The 20008-nt window shown below is 38.0% G+C and overlaps 1 pseudogene; it reads right to left on the reverse strand.

Annotated features, from left to right (window-relative positions):
- Nucleotides 1-20008, reverse strand: part of LOC134738383 (ADAMTS-like protein 3) — a 100854-nt pseudogene that overhangs the window by 36635 nt on the left and 44211 nt on the right.

Raw genomic sequence — 20008 nt, forward strand, 5'->3', positions numbered from 1 at the left:
AAACATTATTTTAAGAATTAGATATTATAAAATGTTATCCCCTCTAAAATAGTCACTGTTTTTTTTAGTGTTTCCATTTTGAAATGTATCCTTCCAAATTATTTTTAAAAATATACATATACATATATGTGTGTGTACATACAAACTCATAGAAATATGCAGTTTACATGTGTTTTTATAAATGGTATCAATAAACAATATATTGTTAAGATCTACTGATGCTGATACTGTAACCAAACAGTATCTTGAAATACTAATCTTTGTGGGTACTTTCATCATTTCATCATTGTATTAATATCTCCTATTCAGTCAAGGACCTCCAAGTTGACTTGAGAAGAATACAGATTCTCTGAGTAGTAATTAAAAGAGAACAAAAAGTGTGTGTGTGTGTGTGTGTGTGTGTGTGTGTGTGTCTGTGTGTGTGTGTGTGTGTGTGTGTGTGTGTGTGGTGTATATTTTCTACTTGAGAATCACATAGGAAGGCCCTAAGGAGGGCAAGAAAATAGAATTTATGCCATAACAATAGACCAGAGAGACTTTAAAAAAAAAAGGTAATTATGGCTTCCCCAAAACCTTTCATAATATGACTGCCTAAGAAGACTACTGGATCAATGCTTTAAGGATGTGACACAGAAGTCAGAAACATAACTGTCTGTGGCGGCTAGGCAGATGATATAAATGCCCAGATCAGGATGAATGGCAACCAACCACTTACGCCTTTAGTGTTAGGGACACAATACATAGTGGTGTGGACCACGGCAGACCCGAGACTGGAAGGCAGCTGTTCCCCAGTTACAGTCACTTATTGCTATTGTAAAATGCAAGCTCTTCCCATTTTTACAGAGAAGCAGAAGAAAAAAAAAAAAAACCTGATCTTCTGATGTAAAAATCTCTCAATTTTTAAGTGTTGATTATTCAAAATCCAAAGTTTCAGAAACAAAACAATACACTGTGCAGGCCAACACTTGGCAGGTCCCACTGCAGGCTGAATTTGTATCTCAGGGATTGGGATGAGTTAGCAACTCTCATCTACCTCCGTGCATGCTCCTCTGATGACACAACTGATGTCTCAGTGAAACATTCCGTGACAAATTAATATGTAGAACAGAGACAGCTTTTTAAAGCTAAAGGGTTTTTTTCATACAGAAAACTATAACTGGTAATTGGGGCTATTTTTTAGCTTCCATTTACATTTTGGAATGGGTTTCTGAAACAGGATAAGGCAAAACCACACACTGAACTATCTTTTTCATTTCTTAGGCATTTTCAAATTTATCAGAAGAGTATCTAACTGTGTCACCTTGGAAATATATTGGCCACTATACTTCATGTCCTCTGAATGAGGGAAGATGCCCCAGCAGCATCCAGAAAGGGGACATAGGCTCATGGTTCCAGAGAAGAAGAGTTCTTCTGAAGGTATCTTGTGACAAGTATCTGTCATAGAACATCTGGGGAAGCAAATCCTGATCTTGAATCAGCCCACTGCAAGACTGCATGTTCTAAGGGCTGAAGGTTGAAGTAAAGATGCCTTAAGGATAACCATCTTAAAGGAGGGTAAGAAATGAGCCCCTGTTGTCTCTGCTCTCCTTTGCAAGAAGACATGCAGCGGCACAATACTGGTTTAGGATATGGTGCATTTAACCATCGGCCATTTTCACCAAACTCTATCTGAAACTGAACACAGCTACTCGGGAGGTTGAGGCAGAAGGATCACTTGGGCCCAAGAGTTCAAGGCTATGATTGCAGCCACTGCACCAGCCTGAGCAACACAGGGAGACCCTGTTTCTTAAACCAGCAAACAAACTGAACAAAGCAACCAGAGATTATAAATACAGAATCAATCCTTCCCCCATAAAAGTGAAGTTTGTTCTTTAACTGTCAGGGTTAGGAGCAGAAATTTAAGAGTGCTGAACAATTTTTAAGAATGGACTGCCAATATGGAAATATTGATGACACATGCTCTGTATAAAAAACAATGATTGATGACCTCTTGCTAAACAAACTTATTGTTTTAAAAATCAAGATGTTCTGGGATTCAGGTACATGAAGTTTATGAAGAAGATCATCCTACCTTGAAGATGAAATCAGCCATCAGAGGTCCTGGAATCTTAAAAGTTTGCCTTTCGGAGCCCTCTGAAATTCCACTGTTGTGTTTGCTATGACAAAGACTCCGGGGCTGTTAAAGCTGTGTTCTCCTTTGCTTCCTTGAAGTGTTTTTGATTCAATAACTAAAATTAAAATATACGATTCAAATAAGAAACAATCTTAAAGGCATTTTATTACAAAAGACATTTTAGCAAGCACAATGTCAGTATATGATATCAAAACAATGTCAAAATAGCCACTCAGTTTACAAACATTAATTGATATTGGTGGAATAGATATATCAGATTTTTAATTGCCCATAAAAAAGGAGCTAACAAGGGTGGCAGGCCCAAATAGTTCTACTTAATTCTTTGGAGCCATTTCTAGCATAAGGGGAAAGAGAAAACTTTTCTTTCTTTATATGTTTTCATGATTTAGCTAATACTCAAAGTAAAGCTATGTTCACTCATTTTATTTCTTGTTCAAAAGATCTTATGCCTACTCTTTTAGACAAAAATCACAGCAAATTTCAAATTTGCTTTTTATCAAACAAAACTTTTCATTTTGAAATAATTCTAGATTAACAGGAAGTTGCAAAAATAGTATAGAGAGGTCCTTTGTAAACTTCATTCCCTTTTGTCTAATGTTTACATGTTACAAAAGCATAGTTGAATATCAAAACCAGGAAATTGCCACTGGTACAATATGTGCATAGAGTTCAATGCCATTTTATCACCCACCACCACAGTCAAAATACAGAACCACTGCATTGCCACAAAGACCTCCCTTGTGCATGAAACCCCTTTATTCGAATTTGCTTTCACATGAACAAAAGTGCTTTTAAGATTTCCTACAGAAAAAAATGTTGGCTTATCACAGTTTAAACAAAAAAGCATTTCTACTTCATTTAAATTTCTGTCTTTCCTCCCTCTTTCTTTTCTTTCTTTTATTTTCTAAGTGTCACCATACTTAGTAGATCTGGTTTCATGTTGACAGAGGCAATAAAAAATGTATATACAGCTAGGTTCTGGGGCACCTGCGTTTCTGGCCCTGTATTTTTCTCTAACTTTCTGCCTTGGGTTTTCATTGCCTCATATCTAAAATGAGGAGTCAGAGCAGACAATCTCTCAGGTCCAACTCTATTCTAAAACCCACACTTGATTCAGTGATATCATACCAGTCTTTAACAATCTCAAACAAAGAACACAGAAGAACCAAAACTCCGTTGAGGGTCAAAAATGGAAAGCTGATAAAATGCGACAAAATAGTCTGGCATTAGGGAGCTTCCATCCATAGCCTGCTGGGCTTTGATTGTTTTCATTTGCTGGATTTTTCTCTGTCACTGGAGCAGCTGCAGGAATTCAAGTGCCCTGGGCAGACTGCGTAACAGGCATTAGGAGACATCCCTGATCATCCCTGACAGGCAGGCTGGGAACTTTCCTGGGAAAATTCAAAGGCTGGACATGAGCTACTTGATCTGGAGGAGTCACTAGCGGTCGAAGAATAATGCTGGCTACTTTTAGGCATACAAAACCCCAACCACTTTGGCCCTGATCTCCATGACCGCAATAGATTTTTGGAAAGTGTGAGATTAAATTCATTTCCTAGTTCCAATGAAGACATAAAACTGAGTGTTACAAAGTGAGTTGTCAGTAAAAATGAAATGGGGAACTGGAGATAGTAAGTGGGACCTACGGTGGATGTCTCTAAAGTCAATGAGAAAAACAAAACGATGAGCATTAAGAGCATTAAGGCAATATCAAGACGCAAAATGAAGTGGGACATAACGCATCCTCACAGAAGGCATGCAAAATACAAGTTTCTAGACACTGATTTAGCCTGAAATGACTTGATTAAATTCAAGTAGCATGCAATGGATTCGCGGCTGTGTTGGGGTAGTAATTGCTTTCCCACTGTGCTAACCTTCTGGACCACAGTGTTCCGAGTTGCAGATCGGGATACAGAGTTGGGGCAGGGGGTGTAAAAATCTGGGAAGGTAATCTGGGAGGAAGGGAGGACCAGTTGCTATGATATCCATTCCCTAAACCAAAGGCCAGCATTTTTGTTAACTTGGTTTTGATATTTTGTTTTTAATACAGAATCTAGCCACTATTTTAACAGTGTCTAAGAGTCTCAGTGACACGGATATAAAAACACAAGTAGCAAAAACAATTTTCAAGTTCACATAAATTACCCAAACCACTCTGCTTTCCACTAAATGGTACGCTTATTGTAAAATATTTTTAATTTGAGTATTTCAAAAGGCTTCTGGTTATCTAAAGCACAAACACTGGTTGCCTATCTAGGAGGCAGAAAGCAGGTGTTTTGACCTCAATTGTGTAAATGGGTAAGCAGAGTCAAAGGTGGGTGAAGAAAGACTGGTAAACTGATTTGGTGAATGTAGAGTTTATGGACGCAAACAATTCTGATAATCTGGATTAACAAAGCCATTGTGCCAAATCCACGGCAAGGTGGAGGCCGATGCAGTTCTTTAAAATTGTCATTTTTATTGGTGGCAAACTTGCTTCTCCTTTGTGCTGGTGCCTCTTAAATGACAAAAAAAGGAGTTTGTGGTGTTTCAATCAACAATTCAGATGATGTATTGACTTATGGATACCTTTAAGTTTTTATTAATTTCCACCATTTCCCTATATTTACTGCAGCCCCATGTTGTTCACAATGTGTGATTCATGGCTAGTGAGAGCTGCATGCACAAGCCCTTTGGTTCTCAGAGGTTTCACTGACCCTCTGTGGTTTCCGCAGCAAGGTGGTTAGTGTGTAGGAGACCCCAGGAAGCTTATAAACATCCCCACCAGAATTAAGGGAAGAGAGTGTGAGCCTTCTTTCCTGCTGCCCACGGCCCAACTTCTTTCTCCTCTCCAGACTTAATATTGAGGGGAGGGAGGGAAGTGTTGAGGAAGATATGATAGGTAGTCTCAAAAAGAGTAAAAATTAGAAATCAAGACTTTCTTGTATCCCCAAATCTTCACAACTCAGGTCTCTAGTGATGCCTTTAAATATTTTAATCCACTACTAGTTATTTGTAAAAGAAATTATGCCTAGAAAATGATGAATGCTTCTAATTGCTTCTAGTTGAAGGATTTGCATTGAGAAGTATCAGTTCAGGCTTCTTTCAAAAAAGGCAGGGTCATGGTAACCATCCCCAAGAGGTCTTCCTAAATTCTAAAGGCCACGAAAGTACTGTCAGGTAAACGTGGAATGAGTGTTTAGCATGGCTAACATAGTTATAAATACATCAAACTTATATGTACAGTAGAGCTGTATTTATATAGTATATGCTAATTTAATTCATGTCAATTTCCTTTGATTGGTCATTAGGTACTGTATCCATGCTTATATTTATACATCTCTATATATGGTCCTTAGATAGGACTTAAAGGGAAAATATTCTTCCAATCGAATTGGAGGTTTTTGGTTTATGACCTCTTGGCTTCTGAAGTTTATTGCTAGTCAAACACATTTAATGCTAAGGTTTTGCTACAATAAAACCTGTTTTGCAGGGATCTGCTTATTGCTTCCATTTTTGAAGGGATGCACTCCTGGAAAATTTGGGGCTGTGTGCTCCCCATAATGCTGTGGCCAGGCTTGGGACAGGACTGGAAATTCAGGATCTGAACAAACACCTCTAGGCAGTATGTCAGATGGATATTCTGTAATGAAAATTCACTCCACAGCAAAGAGACTGATATTAATGTTGCTAGGTATTTTCAGTTCTTAGTAATGCAGTCTTTTGGATAGTTATAGTTAATGTGGATGTTAAAAGAATGATTTATTACTGCAAAATAATCTTCATTTCAGAAATATCTCTTTTACAAATAAAAATTAAGAAAAAAGTTGTATAAATCCAGGAAATAAAACCACTTCTATATTTAGATATTCAGAAATGTTAACTAAGTCCTTTGTAAATGAAGCCAGTTCTATTCATCAGCAAAGAAGGATAACTTTCAGAAATACTTCTACTGCCAATTGTGAGATTGTTCAGAAAGGAAAATAGTCCAAGCAACAGATTTGTCACTCTTGGAGAAATGGGAACACTTTTGAGCCCTGTTCTTGGACGAGCGCCAGTCTTGAATATAAAGTTATGTTGAATATGCCAGAACATATACACATAAACGAATTTTTGCCTCAAAGTGTTCACCTTTACTTATTCTGTTTACTGTTTACTTATTTTGTTTTTACAATTTATAAAACTATTTTTGGAGCTGAATTTTGGGGAATGGCCTTTAATATCATGAGAATATCAAGACCATTTACTGCATTTTTAAGCATCTTTTCCATGTATAATTTGCATGCCATAAACTTTGCCCTGTTAAAATGCATAATTTAATGGTTTCAGTGTATTCCCAGAGTGAAACCATCACCATCATCTATTTATTGTTTCAAACTCGCAGTATTCTGGGAAACCAGTGTCGGCCTTCAGGGACCCCTAGATGGGAAGTTGTGATGTGCTAGCAGCAAGGCTTGTTCTGATCAGCCATATTCACTGATAAGGTTTTGTATTTTAAAGTTTGTTTTGTTTTGGTTTTTTTGTCCCACTTTGCTGAAATCTCCAGAACACTCCCAAATCTTAATTTACTCTCCATGTATTATTATTATTTTAGAGACATGGTCTTCCTGTGTCACTCAGGCTGGAGTGGCAGATTGCAGTGGTGCAATTAGAGCTCACTGCAACCTTGAACTCCTAGGCTCAAGGAGGATCTTGGACTACACGCCTGCAGTAGCCAAGCTACTCCTTGGACTACCTCAGCCTCTTGAGTAGCTTGGACTACAGGCATGCGCCACTATGCCTAGCTAATTTTTTTTAAATTTTTTGTAGAGATGGGGTCTTCCTGTGCTGCCCAGGCTTGTCTCAAACTCCTAGACTCAAGTGATCCTCCTGCCACAGCCTCTCAAAGAGCTGGCATTACAGGCATGAGTCACCACACCCAGCCATCCTATACAAAACTAGTTTATTTGACATAAAATTTGGTTTTTATTCTCCCATGAGGGGATTAATCTTAAACAGGTAAATTTCCCATTGGGGTATGAGAACAGAAAAATTCAGGGTACAACACAGATAATTTCCCTGGTTATATAGGCTATTTTGCCCACTACAGAATACTTGGGGGTACCCAACAGAGTACCACCACCCCAAGAATGGAAATAAAGGAAAATCTTGAATTCCTTCAAGAGAAATTCCAGGCACCTAGCTAGCCTTGAGAAGTAATGAGCAACTTCACAAGCAACAAGGTAATAGTGGATTAAAACAATAGCCAGAAAAAGTTAGAGTCACAGGATGTATGGTTCCCTATAGAAACTAAAGATAACATTTTAACATATGTCCCTGAATAGTTTTTCAGGAAATCTAGATCCCCACCAAATAGATCCACTGGCACAGAGACCTCCGGTAAGAGGGAACTGAGGCTGAACTCTCACTGCCTTTCTTCATCCTACATTTCTCTCTGAGGCACGTGGAGATCACGCCCAAGGGCCAGATCTAACATTCTTTTCTGCTGACTCCAAGTCTTTAGGCAAAACTTCCCTTTCTTAACCAATTGCAAATCAGAAAATATTTGAATCTACCTATGGTCTGTAAGCCCCCACTTCAAGATATTCCACCTTTTCAGGTCAAACCAGTGCATAGCCTCCATGTATTAATTTGTGACTTTGCCTGTAACTTCTATCTCCTATCTTTAAAAATCCTTACATGTAAGACATCAGGGATTTCAGGTCTTAAGCATGAGCTGTTTGATTCTCCTTGCTTGGTGCTCTGCAATAAATGCTTCACTGTCTCTGGCTGCAAATCCTAATGTCAGAGTTTAGCTTTGCTGTGCCAAGTAAGTGGACGCAAGTTTGGTAACATTACCCATTAACTTAGAGAAAGTTTTTTTGCTTGTTGGTTTCTTTTTTTTGGCTAACTAAACCTTCAGGATATTAAAAAATGTTAAGATTAAATTCTACTTATAGAGGTGGGCAGGTCCTTTCACTGTAATTCTCACACTTCGACTTCCCAAAGGAACAGCAATTACATTTTCTTCTCCTGGGAAAGAATAGAACACAACTGTAATAAAACCAGTATACTAAAGGCCCATGAAAATGAGCAAGTCAATCAAAACTGGGGGTGTCTGCAAAACATTCTTAACTATATTTCATTTCTGTAATCCTAGCACTTTGGGAGGCCAAGGTGGGCAGATCACTTGAGGTCAGGAGTTTGAGACTAGCCTGGCCAAGATGGTGAAACCCCATCTCTACTAAAAATACAAAAATTAACCAGGTGTGATGGCGTGTGCCTGTAGTCCCAACTACCCAGGAGGCTGAGGCAGGAGAATTGCTGGAACCCAGGAGGTGGAGTCTGCAATGAGCTGAGAACGTGCCACTGGACTCCAGCCTGGGCAACAGAGTGAGACTCTGTCTCAAGAAAAAAATAAATAAATCTTTGGAAATCACCAACTATGTGTAAAGCAGATGAATATTACATAATTTCATTTAAATACACCCTTAAATAACATTAAAGAAACGTTTAAAGTAAATGCACTGCCTACCTCAATTGCCTTTACTCTCGTGGACCAATCCACGTGCTTTGATGAGGGTCTGCAAACCGTGGCCCCTGGGCCAAATCTAGCCACACCTCCTCATTCATTCATTAAGGCTGTTTATGCTCATCAAGGTAGAATTGAGTTGTAGTAATGAAGACCATATGGCTCAATAAGGCTAAAATATTTACTGTACTATCTGACTTTTCACAGAAAAATTTCATGATCTTGGCCTAGACAATTACCTACTGGAAATCCTGGTCCTCATAGATGTTTTTTCACACTGCTACATACTCTGATAATTTAATTTTTGTGTTCACATAATAATCTAAGCTCATATATGATATTTTATCTCACTAGTCCCCTATCTGAACATTGTCTGTTTCTAAATGAAACTAGAACATTATCAATGATATGAATTACTTCAAGCAGATGTTTTTGTCTAACTTACGCAAAACAATTTTTTTTGGATAAACTCTCCAGAGTGAAATTAGTGAAGCACAGGATATCAATATATTGATTGACTAGTTTGCAAGTTTTTATTAAATAGAGATACCTGTTTATTATTAAAAATTAGAAAATGCAGATAAACAAAAATACAAAATAAATCTTTTTCTAATCCTATTGCCCAGAGATAATCACTTCTAACACTTTGACGAATGTCCATTCCAGATTTTTTGTTTGTTTTTAACATGTATACATGTAAAAGGAAAGACTGAACCATACCTAAATGTCCATCAATAGGGGAACGATTACATAAACAAGAATATCCATACTAAGGAATACTCTACAACTGATAAAAGTAATGATAAGAAGCTATATGACCTGATGTGGAAAGCCTGCCAATATATACATTGAAGACTTTAAAAAAGGAAGGTTAAAAAATAAGACAGTGGTATCTTGGATATGACACTAAAGGCACAGGAAACACATGAAAAAAGACTAAATTTGACCAAATCAAAATCAAACCTTTGTGCACAAAAGGACACTATGAACGGAGTGAAGAGGCAACCCACAGAATGGGCAGAAACATTTGCAAATCACATCTTGGAAAGGGGTTATTATCTAGAATATATAAAGAATACTTGTAACTCAACAACAACAAAAAACAACCCAGTCAATAAAAAGGACAAAAGGACTTGGATTTCTCCAGAACAGCTATACAAATGGCCAATAAGCACATGAAAATGCTCAATATCAATAATTATTAGGGAATTGAAAATCAAAACCACAATCAGGTACCACTTCACACCCATTAGGATGAGAATTATACAAAAAAAAAAAAAAAAAACAAGCAGAAAATAACAAGTATTGGTGAGGATGTGGTGAGAAGAACCCTTGTTAATTGGTGGTGAAAATGTTAAATGGTACAACTACCATGGAAAATAGTATGGCAAGTCCTCAAGATATTAAACATAGAATTACCATATGATCCAGCAACTCCACTTCTAGGAATATACCCAAAAGAATTGAAAGCAGGGACACAAACAGATATTGGTACATTCACGATCACGGCAGCATTATTCCCAGTAGCCAAAAGGAAGAAACAACCTAAGTATCTATCTATGGATATCTATCTAAGGCTGTTTTTGCTCTACAAAGGCAGAATTGAGTCATGGTAATGAAGACCATATAGCTTAATAAACCTAAAATATTTACTGTGCTATCTGGCCTTTCACAGAAAAAATTCGTGATCCTTGGCCTAGAGAATTACCTACTGGAAATCATGGTTCTCACAGATGTTTTTTGGTATATATCTACAATGGATTATTATTTAGCTTTTTTTTTAAAAAAAGGAGGGGGCCAGGCATGGTGGCTCACATCTGTAGTCTTAGCAGTTTGGGAGACCAAGGTAAGAGGATGGCTTGAGTCCAGGAGTTCGAGACCAGTCTAGGCAACATAGGGAAACCCAGTCACTACCAAAAAATTTTATAATTTTTTTAAATGTGGGTATGGTGGTGTGTGCCTGTAATCCCAGCTACTTGGGAGTCTGGGGTGGGAGGATCACTTGAGCCCAGGAGGTTGAGGCTGCAGTGAACTATGATCAACCCATTGCACTCCAGCCTGGGTAACACAGTGAGAGCTTGTCTTGGGAAAAAAAAAAAAAAAAAGGAAAGAAAATGACGCATACTACAACATCAGTCATTTTAAGGATCCTAGCAAACAGCTCATCGTTTTGAAAACTGGTAAGTAAAGAAAAGATTAATGCATTCATCATGCTTTGTTGTCTTTCCTTTGTTTTGTTTTGTTTTTGGAGACAGGGTCTCACTCTGTCACCCAGGCTGGAGTGCAGTGGCTGATCTAGGCTCACTGCAGCCTCTACCTCCTGGGCTCAAGTGATCCTCCCAACTCAGCCTCCTGAGTAGCTGGGGCTACAGTTGTGTGCCAGCATGCCTGGCTAATTTTTGAATTTCTTGTAGAGACTAATTTGAACAAACAAGCAAAAGTGATAAAGACTTCTGAAAAATCCTCTCCTCCATAAAATCAGTAAAAACACCAGCAAAAATGGTCAGAACCAACATTTTTAAAACTCTGGAAATTAACCAAAGGCTTGCAACAATCTTAGCAGTAATTATCAAAGAAAAGTGCTCAGAAAGAACAGTGAGCTTTGTGGCTGCTAAGCTGCCTATTTCCATCTCTCCCCATTCTCCACCTCCATGGTAACCTCGAAAACAACAGCCCATAATCACAGTGCAAACCAGCAGCCTGGCAGACTCTGCAGGGGTAGAATGGGTTTGGAGCTCCTTCAATGCCCAATTCTCGATTATTATTTGACCTGTGTAGTGGTTCCCTGGAAGACTTCACTCACAAAGCTGTCTTTGGTTTACCTAACTGGGAGTTTGCCCAGTGTAAACAGCTTTTCCCCAGGAGGCATTTGACCAAAACAATCAGAGATACTTGTTTAACATTGAGGCTGCATGAGGTGGTGAATAACAATTGGGGAAAATAATAAGCTAACCAAAAAGCTGGGAATGAGATGTCCACAGGTGGCTTTGAAAAACTCCAACATATTCCTGAAAATCTAGAAGACTGCATGTCTATGTGGGGCTCTGCATATGCCAGAGCTTTGTGCATGCCCAGAAACAACCTGAGAAGGTCCTAAGCTGTCATCTATGGCTAACCTATAGACTCTGAGGAAGCAGGAAGTAAAGGCTAGAACAAAGTTGTCAACTACCTTGGCTGAGTGTTGAAGGTGTAACCCAACACAGACACATATGCACACACACACACACACAAAGCCCACTAAAAATAACCAACTCTCCATGAAAAACCTGGTAATGCCAGGTCTGGAGTAGGGAAAATTCAAGGTGGGCTTGGAACACCTGTTGCTCTAGAAACCAAGGCAATGTCTAAAATTCAATGGAATTATGACAAAAGAAGACAGTTTAAAGTGCTCCCACTGGCTACATTTTGGACAATTTGAAACCCAAAAAGAATATTGTCAGTAATATAAAAAACATTAAATAAATAAAAATCTCTGAATATGGAGTGAGAAATTAAAAAACAGAAATCTTTTTTTAAAAACAGAAGAATGAGTGAAGAAGGAATGACAGAATTAGAAAATAACCATTTGTAACTCTTCATGTTAGATACTGTTTCAGACAAGGATCATCAATGTACACTAAAGCCACCGTATGAAAGATTGTTGCCAGACAGAATATTTACACCTTGTCAAGGCATCACTCTGCAGATTTCTTACAGGGAAACGTGGATCTACACAACAGAGTATGTGTAGTTCACCACCTGTGTGAGTAATACTGGATCAAGCTGACATCATCAACTTCCTGATATGATGCAACATAAATCACGCATCACTTTTGATGTGCTGCTGCCACAAATGTTCAATCCAATTCTAATTAAACCTAAGACCTTACTGATCAATTCACAGGAATTACGTGAGGGAGATCAACAAATTAAATGGAAAACGATCAGACAAATCCAGAATATGGGACATGCTACAATACAACTGGAATGAACTCTTTACAAAGTCAATACCATGAAAAAATAAGTGCACTAAAAAAAAAGAAACTAAAGAGATAGAAAAACTAAATGCAATGAGTGAGCCTTGACCAGTTCAAGGGGAAAAACAACTATAAAAGGAGAAATTTTAACATAGATCGGATATTAGATAATATTTAGAAATTATAATTTTTTAGGTGTACTAGTGAGATGATGTTATAAAGAAGATCCTTATTTTTAGAAGAGTCATGCTAAAGTATTAATACTTAGAAGTAAGTGTTGTGATGTCTGTAAATTAACAAGGGTCAGCTAGCTAGTTGGATGGAGGAATTAGATAGATAGATAGATAGAGAGATAGAGAGATAGATAGATAGAGAGTGATAGATAGGGATAATGAACCAATGTAGCAAAATATAAGTGATTATTGAATCTAGTTGAAAAAACGTACAGTAGTTAATTGTGTTATTTTATCAACTTTAATGCATGCTTGAAAATTTTACACAGTACAATTTTGGGGATAAAACCACATTCCAATGTCACTAACATCTATTTGACACCAAATTCCTAAATAAAATATTTGAAAAGAAAATTTAATCATAAATTTGAAGTACACACTATATACAAATGAAGTTTACCCAACAAATGCTAGTGTTGCTCAAATTTAGGAAACCTACTAATGTAATTTACCATATTAATAGACAAAGTAGAAAAGTTTGATTACCTCAAATAAGTTTCCAGCATTTAGTAAAATTCAATCATTATTCCTGATAAAAATTCTGTATATAAAATAAAGTAAATGTTTGTAACGCCATTTACAAATGCAAGTTATGAATAATATGCTTAATGCTTAAATGTCAGAAACACTGCTGTTTAATTGGGAAAATGATGGGATACCAGTTAGCACCATATGACTTAAGAGTTTTTAAAAGATTAGCCAAGGTAATTAGGCAAGAAAAAATAGTCTAAGCATTAGAAATCAAGAAGAAATTAATATTAAAAAATTATTAGATTTTAGAAATACCAAGAATAATCATTTGGAAAAATAATGGAAGAAAATGCCCCATTTGCAATGGCTAGAAAAAAGATGGAATATGTTGGAATGAACTTTTAAAAAATGGGCACAACCCGCTGTGCACGGTGGCTCATGCCTGTAATCCTAGCACTTTGGGAGGCTGGGGCAAGCGGATCACCTGAGATCAGGAGTTCAAGACCAGCCTGGCCAACATGGCGAAATCCCATCTCTACTAAAAAATACAAAATTTAGCTGGGTGTGGTGGGCGCCTGTAATCCCAGCTACTAGGGACGCTGAGGCTGGAGAATCACTTGAACCCAGGAGGCAGAGGTTGCAGTGAGCCAAGATTGTGCCACTGCATTCCAGCCTGGGTGACAGAGTGAGACTCCATTTCCACCCCCCAAAAATGGGCACGACCTACAAAAACAACATTTAAATCTCTCTCTTAAGACATTAAAAAATGCCTTGAGAAAATCGAAGGAAAATATTAATTCATGTGAAATAAAAATTAAGCAAAATTAAATGTCAAAGAAGGAAAAATTATAATTATAGGCAAAGACTGTTTTCTTAATATCCAGAGTATTTACAAATCAGTAAGAAAGAAACACGAATTAGCAGGAAAATTGGTCAGACCCTTGAAAAACTAATTCACAGAAAAATCAAAATGTCAAGAAGATTATGAAAAGAGAGAAGAGAAATTACAGTATCTTTGAGAACTAAAAGCACATAAAGACGTGCTTGTACAAAGGTACAAAGATGTTGTAACACTGAGAGAAAATCTAAATGCTTATTGATATGAGTCTGGTTAAATAAATTATGAAATGTCCTCTTATATCACCAGTTAAAAAACAAGCCAGCTGGGTGCAGTGGCTCACACCTGTAATCCCAGCACTTTGAGAGGCTGAGGCGGGTGGATCACTTGAGGTCAGGCGTTCAAGATCAGCCTGGCCAACATGGTGAAACCCTGTCTCTACTAAAAAATACAAAAATTATTCGGGCATGGTGGCTGGCACCTTATTCCCAGCTACTCGGGAGGCTGAGGCACGAGAATTGCTTGAACCCGGGAGGCAGGGGTTGCAGTGAGCCGAGACCATACCACTGAACACCAGCCTGGGTGACAGAGTGAGACTCCATTTCAAAAACAAAAAAACAAGCCAAATTATGAGAACTGATAGGCAAAAAAACCTCAGTGAATAAAAAGAAATTGTAAAATAATTTATACCTAATGATCAATTCTGTATACTTCTCAAAAGCATACATGTTTGTATGGAAAGGTGCACACATACACATCCATAGGAAATATCTTAATAGAAGCAACCGTTCATACCATTTAGATCTCTAAAAAGTGGAACTGGTTAGGAGTTTGAGGATGGTAGAAGGTGACTTTTACTTTCCATTTTATATCCTTCTGTGCCATTTGAAGTTTTTATAAGTTTTATAAAACTTTTAAACTTATAAAGTTTTATAAAAAGTATGTCTTAATTTTACAATATAAATTATCTATATATATTATTCATCCTCAACCACTTCACCTCACCCCGGGAAGGATACACACTAATATGATAACAGGTGTAATCTCTTGGCAGTGTGATTGGATACATGACATGTTTGTCAATTTCCTTGCCTGGATATTCTGGATTTTTTACAACAAATATACAGCATATTATATATGTAATAAAAATTATTTTGAAAATACATATAAATTAGAAAGCTTTACTGAACTGAAGAAAACCTATTTGGGCAGATTGGTTGGGCTCTCTTGCAAAATCTTTGTGAATGTAGGCTGCGGTATCTTGGGGAAGCATTTGTCTAGGGGTGTGTGTGCATATATGTGTATATTCCAACCATTGTCCCATTGATAATTACACACTTTAGTGAAACCTTGCAAATGAAACTCCCTTGCAGTTGATTTTAGCCAAAAAGGCTCAAACTTGAGGAAAATGTTCTTCTGGGTGGAGCTGCCTACTATTTAACTCTTGGAGAGAAAGCACACTGCAGAGCACCTAGGCAAAGCTAGGAACAAGGAGCACCCTATAAGGATCATCTCCTAAACTGGAATTCCCTTTCATATCTGTAACCCTCCACTAAAGTTTGATACATTTGTAGAAGTCTCTGTGATACGTTGATAGGGCAGTACCTCCCAAACATTTTACCTAAATATGAATCATCTAGAAAACTTGTTAAAACACAGACACCTGCTCCATCCATAGAAATTCAGATCCAGCAGTTTAGGGTGGAGCCCAAGAATGTGCCCGACCAGCAGCCTCCCAGGTGATGCTGATACCACTGGACTGTGAGCCACATTTTGAGCAGCACGGGTGCAGGATATAGAGAGGGAGAACTCAAGTCATAAAGGGCAGAAAGGGAGGACTGGTCCATAGTCACAAACTTTTCAGCATTTCTTCACTGTTCTGCAAGAGATGGCCCAGTTCTTGGTATGACCAGAAATGAAGTGAGAATCCTGTGAGGCAGAGGATTTTAAGGAGGCAGGAGCCAGGAGTACCAAGTGCTCTGCAGATGAGGGCTTAAAAGTGCCTTTTGGATGAGCAGTAAAGAGACTGTTAATGTGCTTTGCCAAAGCGGTTTCAATCAAGTAGCTGGCACAGGAAGCTGTGATCTGAGGAATACATGATGATGAAAAATTAGAGACAGCAAGTGTAAACAGTTTTTTCAAGATGTGGCAGTAAAGAGTAGGTGAAAGATTAGAGTGGTAGCTGGAGATGTGATTATGTTTAAAAGAGTGTTCTATATACATATAATTTAAAAATATTTTTATATATAAATATTATACACCCATATACATACACATATATAAATACACATGTATATACACACATATGTATATACACGTATATACATAGACATTTTTTAAAATTATACTTTCATTTAAGATGGGAAGAGACCCGCTGGTCATATTAACCCTGATAGGAAAGAGAGAGTGAAAGAAGATAAAGGAAAGAGAGGGGATGATGGGTGGAGTGAGTTCTCTGAGGACACAGAGGAGCTGGAATGCAGAACACAGATGGAGGGATTAATTAGTCTTGGAAAAGAAGACAGACATTTGTGCCTCTGTAGCGGGAGGAAGCAGGGAATGGATGGGTGCAGCTGTAGGGCAAGGTCTCTTTTGATTGTTTCTGTTTGACTCGGATTTTTTTTTCCAGTCTTCCTTGGAGCCTTGCATAGAATCAGTTTTTCTATTACGGTGCATAAATGTTTGAAAAGAAGGTATATTTCCTCACCATGCAATGCTCTGTTACCTATTAATGTAACATTAGTAATTATACTGCACAGATTCTTTGTGTAATTTTCACTCACTTCAATGTATTAAAGTCTCTCGGAAGTTTTACTGATTTCAATTTCATCTTATGTAACTACAGGAGATTTTTCTTTACATATTTTGATGTAATGGCATTTGGTTCACAAATTCTTTAAACGATTTGTTTTTGATTACCAACAAAGTACTCATTTTGTATTTTTGCTTGAAATTCTACTTGTACTGATACAAAGACTATTACCCACGCTTGCTTTATCTTGCCCTTCAGAATGGGCCATTCATAAATCGCAGACAAATGGCCTCCTGTAAAGACCTCCCTTGGTCTGGAGGTAGACCTGGGGCTGGAGGCGATGATAAAGAGAGGAAGCAATTGTAAGTACAGTAAGAAAGAGCAGACTGCTGCTTGTGGTTCAGCACAAGCTCAGTATAGACTGCCTGAAACCTCCTGTCAGAAGAAGGCAGATGGTATTGCCAAGCAGGTCTGATTCTAAGCCTGCTTTGAAATCCTATACTTTCTAATGATCTATAAGCCAATTATTGAAAACATATCGGATGGTGGCTGGGCATGGTGGCTCATGCCTGTAATCCCAGGACTTTGGGAGGTTAAGGTAGATCACTTGAGGTTAGCAGTTTGAGATCAGCCTGGGCAACATAGTGAGACCTTGTCTCAAAAAAAAATTTAAAAATTAGCCAGGTGTGGTGGTACATGCCTGTAGTGCCAGCTAGTTAAGAGGCTGAGGCAGGAGGATCCCTTGAACCCAGGAGGTCGAGGCTGCAGTGAGCCATGATTATGCTATTGCATTCAGCCTAGGCGACTATGTCTAATTTAAAAAAGAAAACATATAAGATGGAGAGAAAAGGCTTCCTCTCCATCCCATCCTATGGTGTCGCTAACAGTAGGTTCATGTCTGGGACACCTAGATTTGTTGTTGATGGTGGTAACTGGTTCCTGCCGATCACGTTCATTGTTTGGAATTATTCCAAAACTGTCTCATTGAAATTTGGTGATAAGAGATTCTCGATACTGCTACTCACTGTGCCATCCACCAGAGCTCCTTCCCGTCCCTCTTTAAATGCCATTTGCATTATTTTTACTCTATAAACTACTGAGAGAGGCAATATGGTATAGTGGTTATGATCACAGATTCTGGAGCCAGACAACCTGGGTTGGAATACCAGCACCGCCACTTGCTGTGTGACCTTGGGCAAGTTACTTACCCTCTCTGTGCCTCAGTTACATCTGTGAAATGAGGATAATAGAATACCTGTTCCAAGGGGTTGTTATGAGTGTTCAATGAGGTAATATATGCAAAGGGCTTAGAAAAGAACCTGGTGCCAATTAGGGGTTGGGTAAGTATAAATTATTATTAAAACCATGTTGAGCACTTACTCTGCCACCAGGCAACATGCTAAGGAACTTGAGATAAATTACCTCATTCATTCTAATGAAAACTCATTTCTACAATTAAGACAATTAAAATTTTACAAGGTTAAAGTGACTTGCCCAAGATCACAGTGTTCCTAAGCATTAGAACCAGGGTAAGGACCCAAAACTATGCTTTTAAATCCTTCTACTATGAGACCAGGTGATGCTGTATAAACTCAAATTCACTCATCACACAGAGTTTCATTTTATGAGTTTCACTTGTTTGATTTTGCAATCACTGGACTGACCTAAGATTCACTGACTTTCCCTCCCACACGTAAATGCTGAAGTCCAGGTGTTCCATCGTATTTTTTCTATGTCTCATTTCCTGCTGGATATCACAGCTTTGCTAAGTAGCAAGATGTACAGGAAATAAATTGTCCAAACAATATTAACTAATCAATAAACATCAGTTTCAGCCCAAAAGCACTGTAATTTATATCAGATCATTTATTTTCACTATAAAGTTCAACCAGAACTACATCAACCTAAATATATACATTCCAAGGTAAAACAAGGAAAAGGATGTGTTAGTGACTTTCACTTTGACAACCTCACCCCCACTTTTCTATTTTTGTTTTGTTTTTTATTTATTTTTTTTTTGGTGTGTGTTTTTTTAGTTGGTTGGGTTTTTTTTTCTGAACAAAATTTTCTGTCGAGTATTTTTCATGTTACATTTCTAGAACCTGCATTTATTTCTCCTTCTGCTATTTAGATTCAAACACACACACACACACACACACACACACACACACACACACCCCCATTCCCAAGGCATAAAGTAGTTTTTTAAAAAAAAATAAGAAATGTTTTTAAATACATGCTAATACTAATAATTTGAACACTATAGAAAATTGCAAAAAAAAGGTTTTATTTTTAAGGAATTCATTTTTTAAAATGAGATAATGTTGTGAAAACATTTTGTAAACTGAAAAAAAAAAAAGTGTTTGTTAATGCCCTCACACACCCATAACTATCTGTCATCACTTAGACTAAAAAGAGTCACCGAGGCAGGGCACGGTGGCTCACGCCCATAATCCCAGCACTTTGGGAGGCTGATGCAAGTGGATCACCTGAGGTCAGGAGTTCAAGACCAGCCTGACCAACATGGTGAAACTCCATCTCTACTAAAAATACAAAATTAGCCAGGCATGGTGGCACGTGACTGTAATCCCAGCTATTCAGAAGGCTGAGGCAGGAGAATCACTTGAACCCAGGAGGTGGAGGCTGCACCATTGCACTGAGATTGCACCATTGCACTCCAGCCTGGGCAACAAGAGCAAAACTCCATCTCAAACAAAAAAAAAAAAAAAAAAAAAAAAGAGTTACCTAGCGTGGCACTGTACAGAACAGGGTCTGCACAATTTTTCAAAAGTAGGATAGTAAGGTTTGCTTCAAGTTCATCTGTCATTCTGTAGGAGCAGTGAGGGATTTTGGAAGGCAAAAAAAGGAAAAGTCAATGGGTAGCAACACTGATTCTGCAGCTGGAGGACTGTCTATACACTACTTTGCAAATGGGGGTGAGAAAAACGCAGTATGCCGGTAAGCAAAAGTAGAAAAAGCAAATGTAGGAAATTAATGCAAATTTTTTACAAAGGAAGGCAGGAACACAGCAGAGCTTTGCCTTGTTGAGAACAATCGGCTGCAAACTCAAAACTGACTCGCATGCCTTGAGCTGTTAGGCCACATTACTAAAGTCTCTGATTGCTGAATCTGCA

Source organism: Pongo pygmaeus, chromosome 16, assembly GCF_028885625.2.
Source record: "Pongo pygmaeus isolate AG05252 chromosome 16, NHGRI_mPonPyg2-v2.0_pri, whole genome shotgun sequence".
NCBI classification, from domain to species: Eukaryota; Metazoa; Chordata; class Mammalia; order Primates; family Hominidae; genus Pongo; species Pongo pygmaeus.